This window comes from Chinchilla lanigera, unplaced genomic scaffold (genome assembly GCF_000276665.1).
Source record: "Chinchilla lanigera isolate Chin_1 unplaced genomic scaffold, ChiLan1.0 scaffold00015, whole genome shotgun sequence".
In the NCBI taxonomy this organism is placed as follows: domain Eukaryota; kingdom Metazoa; phylum Chordata; class Mammalia; order Rodentia; family Chinchillidae; genus Chinchilla; species Chinchilla lanigera.
The window spans coordinates 31,332,552-31,342,861 of record NW_004955416.1 but is presented as its reverse complement, the minus strand read 5'-3'; the positions used below and the strand labels follow the sequence as shown (position 1 = coordinate 31,342,861).

The 10,310-nt window shown below is 38.6% G+C and overlaps 1 pseudogene; it reads left to right on the top strand.

The window, feature by feature from the left end:
* The first annotated feature begins 3,233 nt into the window (after positions 1-3,233).
* Positions 3,234-10,310, top strand: part of LOC106148123 — a 15,540-nt pseudogene continuing 8,463 nt past the window's right edge.

Genomic DNA, 10,310 nt, shown 5'->3' with positions numbered 1-10,310 from the left:
TGGAAACGCCTGGATTGAGGACAGGAGCAAAAGGGCCCATCGTTGAACAGATCCACAATCGCACTACCATCCCCTCTGGGTGTGGTAAAGTGAGACATTTCCAACCCAGGGACTCAAAGAAGCTGAAAGCAGAACAGGTTGAAATTTAATTGCCATACACCTACAGCCTGGCCTTTAGAGCTAGTGAGCAGTGGGACACTGGGGGAAAGAGGAGGATTTCTAAACAAAATAAAACAAAACAAATCAAAGCAATGACAACAATGACAAAAACCGTGTAAACCACCTATTTTCCACATATCCAACAAGAGTGCTGTACATGGTACATTTCGCAGTCTGCCCAAGACCATGACAGGGTGGGAGGGCACTGAGGAATGAGGGAAGGAAGGCAAAACTGGTTCTGCTACAGTTACAAGAAGCAAAATCTGAGGGCAACTTGGAAGGAAGGGAAAGCTAGTTCTGCGATAATTACCTGGAACAAAGTGAAGAGAAAGAGTGCCTCCTGCTGTTTCTTTTGGTGCAGCTGAAACAGACATTTGTGGGATCAGCACCTGGGCTTTCGGGCCGTGTATTAGGCTAGGGAAATCTGTGCAGGAAAGACAAAGAAAAGTCCATGATATTCACCCTCCAAACTGATCAAGGTAATTGGACCATGGGCATCTGCAGAAGGGCATGTCCGGAGCTCAAAATCAGGACACGTTAGGAATGATCAAAGATCCTCGAAGCTTTAGACAGGCGATTGTCTGCTCCACAAGGGGAAATGTACAGCTGATTAAATCTATACAGTCATACCAAGGTATAGGAGCTGTATGGAAACTCTGGGTCAGTACTCTAACAACTGTGTGAAGGTTTTTATTTTCCTGTTGTCATGTTGGTAATTTTACTTATGGATTTGGGCCATCCTGACTGTTTATTTTCATTTTCTTTGTATTCCCTCTTCATCTTTCACATTCTGCTTTGGTTTTTCGTCATTGGTACTGGTTGATTATAGCACGTTCAGTTTCAGAGGTTTCCCCCCTTGGCCCACTCCCTCTTGTAGAGTGGTGTGTCTTCCCTCCTATCTTTCAATTCTCTCCTCATTTTATTTGTAATTTTTCTCTATTCCTCATTATCTCCCCTACTTTCCTTTCCCCTTACTCTCTCCATCTATCTAATGGCATAAATGTAATAGGGGGATGTACCAGTGCACTAGAGAATAAAAATTAATCAGCACTGTAAATTAAATGGTACCACTGAAAGGCATGTCAGGGCAATTCTTAACAAAACTGATCTTTGAGGAACCAAACAACATTACCCACAAACACATTAACAGGTGCCAACAATCTCACAGCCTCCCCGAATTTCCAGATGATTTCCACCCACCCTCATATATTCTCTTGCCCACTTTCTTAAATTCCCTCAACACCAGTCCTTCACCCCACTTATAAAATAACTTCAACAGAGTCTGAATTCCATTTTTTCCCTAACCTATTGACATTTCTGTTACCTAGTTTTTAAAAATATTTTGACCAATTTTGCATGCTTGTATCTGGTCATCTGAGCAACTTCTGTGATGACAACAATTTGCAATATAACAGCCATTAGTGAATTCCTACCATCCTGTCTAGTGAAACTATGTATTATCGCTAATGTTCTTTTAAATTATTTTTTTCTTATACCCTTTAGTGACTTGAACAATGTTATATTCTTACATCCAGTAATCAGGGCAACTTCGTTGAAGATAACAATATGTAATATAACAACCATTGTTAATCCCTATCATTTGATTTGAAACCCCAAATCATTTTTAATGTCCTTGCTTTTTTTGTTTGTATTTTGCTATTGTTCTTTTTTTGGTACTATTTTCTTTAAAATAAAAATTAAAACTCAAAAACAACAAGTTTTAATGTTTATGATTGATATGTGCTTGGCTCTGTTGACACTCATAATCAGTAGAAATTCTCTCCATACCATAGAGTGAAAGGGTCCAATCCAATTAAATTGAGTAGGCAGAAAGTGTCGGAAACATCACTGGTCAAATAAAGCTAAGGACACATCACTGGAAAACAGAGCCTAACTAAAGAGATCCTCATATCAACAACAAACATTCTTCATTCTATTTGATCTCAGACCTTCACACACACACACACACACACACACACATACACACACACACACACACACACACACACACACAGAAGCATGAAAAAAACAGTGGAACTAATACACAAAATGACCAGTGTGGATATGGGAGAAACAAATAACAAATTGAAAGAGTTCATCAAAGTGATTCAAAATATGAATGACAAATTTCCCAGATGTAGACTCCAAACAAAACCCAAAGAAGCTGTAGATATAAAGAAATTCTCTAGATTTCATTAACAGCAGAAGTGATCACTAGTGATGACAGGTTTCAGATATGGAAGACAAAATGGAAACTCATAATGATTTACTCAGATGAGCCTTAAAAATAATAAAAGAGCAAGAAAAGCCCACCCAATGGCTACTAAATGACACTCAGAAGACTACTATAAGACTAACTGGAGTTAGAAATTCAAAAACAGAACACAGAGAATAAAAATATTTACAGAAATCATAGCAGAAAAATTTCCTAATAAGAGGAAACAATTAAACATAGAGGTAAGCAAGGCTTATAGAACACCATGTAACTACAGAGAGAAAAGAAGCCCCACTTGACACACCACAGTTAGTACCCTAGAGACAGAGTCCTAAAATCTGACAGAGAAAAGCAGAAGATCGTGTGTATAAGTAAACCCAATAGGATTACAGCAGACTTCTCAACACAAATTTAAAGGTCTGGAGACTTGGAGTGAAGTGTTTCAAGTTCTAAAAGAAAAAAAGCCTAAGTGACAATGATGCTATCATTCCTTTTAAGTCCACCTTATATCATTTATTTGTTACAATGCAGTGGTTGACCTAACACTACTATGCGTTATGGTCAGTAAAGTCAGTTCTGACTTTCCCTTTAGCGTCACAAATGCCAGTTCACTTGTTGGTCTTTCTCTGTATCATCCATTTGTTGTTTACTCTAATTTTATCTACTACACTCTTAAAGCCAGGGCACAGCCATTGTGTAGTTGCAGAGAGAACAAATACTGTGCAAAATATATGGGGATTTTGTATGGATTATCACATGTGAAAGCACCAAAAAAGGAACAAATTACACAGTATAATGTTTAGGAAGACTCTGCTTCAAACAACCAAGAATTATTATACCCCATGATGTGAAGCAATGACCTGGGCCACACACTGTCCCGATTTACCGCTTTCGGAGAGCTTCCACGATGTGACGTCACAAAGAACTTGGCTCACTTTCTGATTTGAGAAGGTGGAGTCCAGAGTGTGCGAGTGTGCAAGACGAGAGGCTCAGTTTCATCAAGCCATTCTTCACACTCGGTCACGCAGAGGGGAGGGAATAATAGTGTCAGTGTGCGTGCAGCCGCGTCTCTTGTGCTGACCTCACTCTGCGGAGGGACGGGTGTCAGACGTCTGCGTGTGAAGAAAAAGACGAAGACATAGTGCTCATTTAAATGCTTTGGCTTTCATACATTTTATCTTGTACTTGAATCTAAAAACACGGAAGCCTCTGTATGTCTGAGCTATCGTGCAAAAACGCAAAGATGAAGGTATATCCTGCAGAGAGCAGGGGAGTTATTAAGGGTTAAAGTACATCATGTGGTTCAAGCCTGCTTTTCCTAGGATTTCTTGTTGTGCGTGCTGATATACTTATTACATTATAAAATGATTTACATAGAACTACTCATTTATGGGCACAGGGTGCCATTATCATTAAAAGAAGGAATTAAAAAGTGTGGCTTTTCTCTTCCAATTGTTTCTGTACAAAATCTCCAATGTCCACTAAAGTTGAGGATCAGCTGCCCTCTCTCCTTCACCTCATCCACGTCGCAGTCTGTGCAGTTAGCACGGGTTACAGCACTCCTATCTGTCAATGTAAAATGAGTGTAAACGTAATATAATAACAGAACAAAGTTGAGGGGATTTTTACAAATCAAGATCAAGCCTTGAAATCCCTGTACTTTATGGGAGCGTTGACCCCTGGCTACGCTCATCTAGTCCTGCGCTTGCTCCCACAGGTGAACGAGCTGGAAGCTTGGCCGCAGTGCCGATGTGCGGAGTTGGTAGAAATGTGAAGGCCAGGCTTAGCGCAAAGTAATAGGTCACACGGAGTGACGCGCCCGGAAAGGGATTAGCACATTTCTTCTCGGATCCTGGCTGGTTCTCTTTAGTGTGTTCATACAAAGTGGCAAGATTGTATCTTCTCTGTTCTCTTGTTTCCTATCTCAACATGTTTGTTCTTCCTCTAATAGATGCTCTCTCCATGCGCCAATCATCCTATGATCTTAGCCAAGGAGGCCCTTATAGGAGTGAAGCCGATCCTGGGCGCCACGCTCTTAATCTGCAAAGCAGTGACTGAAATAAGTTTCATTTCTCTATTCATTATCCAACCATAAGCATTTTATTGTAGCTGCAGAGAACAGCAGTGCATCTAGACAATCAAATACTCATGTATATAATTGGGAGTAAGCTTACCCATAAAATATAAATGTTGTTGTTCTGTTGTTTGACTGGATCTCATAAATTTTGAACAGATTCTTTCATTCTCCTATAATAATAATCAGATACTTGGGATGGAGATTTCATTGCTTGCATAGCATGATATGCTATTGAGTCTCTAATATTGCCCTGTGGGTTCTTCATTAGTGAATATGTTTGTCTCAACAGTCAGCCTACCATAAGGGCGGGGGATTTAGCTCAGCGGCAAAAAGCTCCTGCCTAGCAGGCACAAAGTCGTGAGTTCGGTTCCCGGTACCGGAAAAAAAAAACCAAAAAAAAACCAGTCATGCTGGCATAGAGTACTCCACACAGCAGACCGTACACTGATACTAATCGGCTTTTTAGAGCCCGAGAATCTTTTCAGCACTCTTGCTCTCTCTGTGTGTGTGTGTGTGTGTGTGTGTGTGTGGTGGTAGTGGTTTCAGGTGGGAAAAATCCCTGTTAAGCAAACACAAGGAATCCCATCTTCAGGAGGCAAAGCATTTTGCACCCATTCACACAACCTGGACTGGGTGTGGTGGAACATGTCTGTAATCCCAGTACTCGGGAGGCTGAAGCAGGAAGATTGGTGTGAGTGAAGTTCAAGACCAACCTGAACTGCATAGCAATATCTTATCTAAAAAAAAAACAAAACAAAAAAGAATCTGTATCAAAGGAGTGTCAGATGTTTGGTTTAAAACGGTGGGTATCAACAGATTAGCTCAAGGACAGGAACATGGGTAACATCAAGTCAGTAAAGTGCAAATCTAAAAATCTCACAAGCATGAAAACCTTTGAAAAGCATTACTCTCGGTAAAACAAAATAAAACAAAGATTTCAGTGCTCTTTCTACAAGCTAAGGTTACAAAATTTTGTTCTGCCTGTAGCTCACGTATGTAGATTTTTTATCATTTTTAAAATTTACAGATAGGTTCCTTATTACTATTCAATTTTGGTATATGTCCTGCCAAAGTGAGCACCCTATTACTATTCAGATTAGCAAAAAATATTTGGTTTTTCTGCAGAATAAAAAGACAAGCAATAGGAAAAAAGAGAGAGGGAAAAGTTACTGTAATCCAGCATGGACAGTGTATCTAAAAGTATACCTGAGTATAATTGTCTTAATGTAGTATATGTTTTTTTGACTGTAAATCTGGTTGTTTGTATGTATGATAGCTAAATTTACAAAGACATGAATAAATAAATCTGATGCTGGTGAGAAAAGAAGGGGTGGAGGAGAAGAGTAAAATGAATGAAGATGTGTTATATATATGTACCAACTTCCCACAATGAATGCGATCATTATGCATTGAAAATATATAGTAATAAAATTAAAAATTACGTCTGGTAGTGCATTAAGTGTGGTAGTGCATGTCTACAATCCCAGCAGTTGGGAGGCTGAGACAGAAAGATCACTGTGAGTTCAAGGCTAGCCTGGACTACATAGGGAATTGAAGGCCCACCTGAATTACAGAGTGAGGACCTGTTTCAACAAACAAAACAAAACAAAACCCACAACAATTAAAACCTAAAAAAATTCTTTCATAGTACTCATTTGTGCTAGGTAAAATTGATATGAACCCTGTTTACCAATTTATTCCCTTTTTTTTGCTCACCCTACTTTCAAATCCATGTTACATATGATATCTTTGTAAATCACTAACATGTACACCATCTCTTACCTCTTTATCTTTTTACCACTTTTTTTGTTTTGTTTTGTTTTGTTTTCCAGTACCAGGAATCGAACTCACGACCTTGCGCTTTCCGGGCAGGCGCTGTGCCACGGAGCTAATTCCCCGGCCACCTTTTTACCATTTTTAAAGGATGTTCCTGTTTCCCTGCTTTCAGACCTAGATTTTCAGTTACAATTATTTTCATGATAAAGAAAGTAATGTCTTTTCTGTGTGTGGCTATTTTTTTTCTTACCTTGCTCATCAACCTTGATAGAAAAATAGCAAGTCTAATAAAATTCAACATTTAGTATTTATTGAGAATTTTAAGTTTTCATTAAGTCATAGTTAATTATTTAGATTTGCTACATGTTCAAGTCTCACAAGGTACATGTAAGGCGGTTATTTTTACTAATACCATGGGAAAGAAAGGAGGAAAACAAAAGTAAAGTAAGTGGCATAGATCATAGATCTTACATGTGACAATTTTGGAAGCCTTTACAATGAACTGGCCAGGTGGCCGCTATCTCATCCTCCCAGTACTGACCACAGTACAGTAAGCAACAGTGGAGGAACAGGCACCGCTTTCTGCTGGAAGAGGCAACTCTTCCGCAGATACAGTGATGTTTTGTTCCTTCCTTTGTGGGGCTTCTTGTTTTACAGTCTCCTGCGAAGGAAACCATAATCATCCCAGCCTCTTGTGTATGTAGGATAGTAGTGTGACTCATAGGGATGGAAGGCTGCCCAGAGTAAACAAGAACATACACGTAAAAGAAGAATTGCCCTTGACACTTTTACCTCTCCTTCTGTTACTGAAGACAAAATTCCTGTAAATGTGTCAGCCATCTTGACAGTCAAAGCAATGTGGAGATGAAGATAAGGCCTCAGAGGTGGGGAGTGCACCAGCAAGGAGCTGCATTCTTGAAGCTGCACTTTGACCACTATTGAATATTGGATAAGCACATTATTATATTATGGCGTCAACATGTTTGTTAAGATAATAACAGAATTTTCTGGTTTCCAGAGTAAAGGGCTTCTGGGATGTGGGAAAAGAGAAGGGAAAGAAGGAGAAATTTTGTATGTATGTATATACAGGATAGATAACATGGTTGTTCTTCTATCTGCTGTTTCTATGCTGAAAGAAACTGTCAATGAGTCTTTGGTTGACCAGTATTGCATGTCTATATCTGTTTTCATGAGAAGCCACTTTGAAGATATCAATATGTAATACAACCACCATTGTTAATTCCCTACCACTTTGTTTGTAACTCTGTATTGTCTGTATTGTGCTTGTGATATGTTGTAAAATGTTGTATGTCTGTTAATGTTTCCCTCCTTTTATCTTTAAAATAAAAAAAAAAAAAGAATTTTCTGGTTTCCAAACAAAGCATAATTTCCTCTAAATAGAAGAGATACCAAAAGTCTTCTTTCCTGTATCCTCACCCTAAGGGAATGTCCAGTTCTCTATTAAGTGGTTAATTAGCTGTGGTGCTTCCTTCAATACAAATGACTGCCTGCTTTAGTTTAAGAATGTGGATATTCACTGGCATATAGTGAAATGAGAAGTGAGGTTTCCAGGTTGTAGGAGCCTGAGAGACCAAGGCAGATACCTGACTCTTCCATTGTATCCCTGCCTCTGTCTTCCCCACTCTGCCCCCTACTGGCCCATCTTAACGTAAGGAAGGTAAAGGCACTGTGTGGGATGCATGGAAGATGAAAGAGTACAGCGCAACCCTTGTTGTACTCACCATTCATGTCTCCAGAATCAAGGATACACGGTGCTAACCTGTCAAGGGCCTTTCCTCTGATCATCTACATTATTGATTAAACTGTTCAGAGCTCAGAGAGTTATGAAGTTCAGAGGCTTTATTCTTTCTAATTCTCTCTAAATGAAGTAAAGGCATTTACATAGTATGACCTGGATTGACCACATATTTGTTATTCAGTGTTCAGAATCCATGAGAGATTTGTGCACTAGGCAAATATCAGGAAATCAAAGACTCTTGGCTGAAGGTGTGAAGAAGCTGTCTCTAAAATCTGGTCTGTGCATGATGTTTAGCAACTGTGCAGCACACCAGAACGAAACACAGAAATCAACGGCTAACAATGAGTTTAGAGTCCTTCCTTTTCTCCTGATGTACATGCAGGTGTTTTCTACTGACAAATTCTGCTTAGGAGGGAGTCTACGAAGAAGAATGGAACAGGGCTCAGGTGTACGAACTCCAACAAACATGTACAGGATACCCAGCAGACTAGATGGTCTGAGAAAATTGACCTCATTTAAGGAATTAATCCATCACTGAGATTAAGAATGGAGTCCTCATCATTATGGAGATGGATTTTCATGTTCTTATTTGAAATACCACAGTGAGACCTCCACCAATATCCACCATTTGTTTGAAGAAATAGATATTTAATTTCTCTAGCCATTGTATGGTTAAAATAACAGTACCAGACACAACCTTTTTAATGAAAGAAGTCACAAGACAGTTCAGACATATCCCGTTCCATCAGAGTTCAGTCTAGAATAATTTTCCTGATGGTTATCATGGTCAAATGTATATTCACATAGACACACAAATGCAGATGCAGAGACAGACTCTCATACAAACAAATTCACGGAAGCATTTTATAATCATAGTTGACCTTTAGAAAAGAATTGTATTAGGATTTTGATAGTGGTCACCATTGAAAGTTTATATTGGAAGAGATCTGGGATAATACGTATGACACTCTGCATTTGAGACTCTCAAAATCATAAACTGATGCAAAAATCAGTGAAAAAAGGCTGGGCATGTTGTTGGATGCCTGTAATTCCAGCAGTTAGGAGGCTGAGGCAAGAGGATTGCTGCAAGTTTGAGGCCAGCCTGGGCTACAAAGTGAGTTAAAGGCTGGTCTGCACTGTATAGTGAAACCCTGCCTCAAAAAGACAAAAAAAAAATTAGTGAAACAAAAGATGTATTTGTATATCAATAAATTAATAAAATAAAATACTACAGATAGTAGAAAACACTTTATATGATTTCTGCTATTTCATGTTATTTTGAGTGTATTCTGCTTGCTGCTTCTTTTCCCTATTCTCTATACTTTGTTCTTTTTCTCTTTTCTTCAAATTTATAACCATTTGAGGAATTCTAACATTTAAAGTTGAAAGAATTATAAAATTCTGTGTAGTCTGGAGAACTGATTGGAGAGAAGGCAAAATTTTGCTAACCGATAGTAATCACAATACCAAGCAGCAAAATTTCGAGGGTGCTTGCTGAAGTTAAGTAGCAATAAAGTGTCTCAATAAAGTAAATTTTTTTTCTCTAGTACTGCTTTTAAAAATTCATCAAAACTATGAAATGGAGAGGAAATCTAAGTACTTAACAAAGAAAGAAAAACATCCATCACTTTTGTGTTTCATGAACTCCACTCTTCACTGTAAACAAAGACGGGCTGTGCTGCAGAGTCAAAAAAACTACTTTGTTCCCTCAACACAGGGACTGGAATACAAAGCATTACTGGGAGGCTCCACGCTCCTTCATTTACATAAAGTCTGAGGCTGCTTTTATACTTGATTGGCTGGGGTGAGTAGCTGCCAGGTAATTCAAATGGCCACAAAGCTTAAAATTAAAAAAAAAAAAAAAAATCCCACAACAAAAGACAGAAAAGAAAAAAACCCTTGCAAAACTTCTTTTAACCTCGCACCATTTTTAAAAATTAAAAAATATATTTTATAATGGAATATAGCAACGCCAGGGAATGTTAATTCTTTCTAAAAAATTTAGGATAAGCTTTTACCTTAAGGGGAGGGAAAAAACAATAAGAACGATACAGAATTTCAAAATAAAATGATAGGAAATTAAGTAGTTATTATATTGTATATTGTTATCTTTGTGCCCCCAGGAGTCAAACTCTTACAACCTCATGCTTGCCAAACAGAGGCTGTGCTTTTGAGATAGATCCCTGACCCATGGGAATACTTTCTTTCTTTTTTTCTTTTTTTTTTTTTGCACCAAGAATCGAACTCGGGACCTTGCGCTAGCCAGGCAGGAGCTTGTGCCGCTGAGCTATATCACTGGCCTCTCCATGGGAATGTTCACTTTA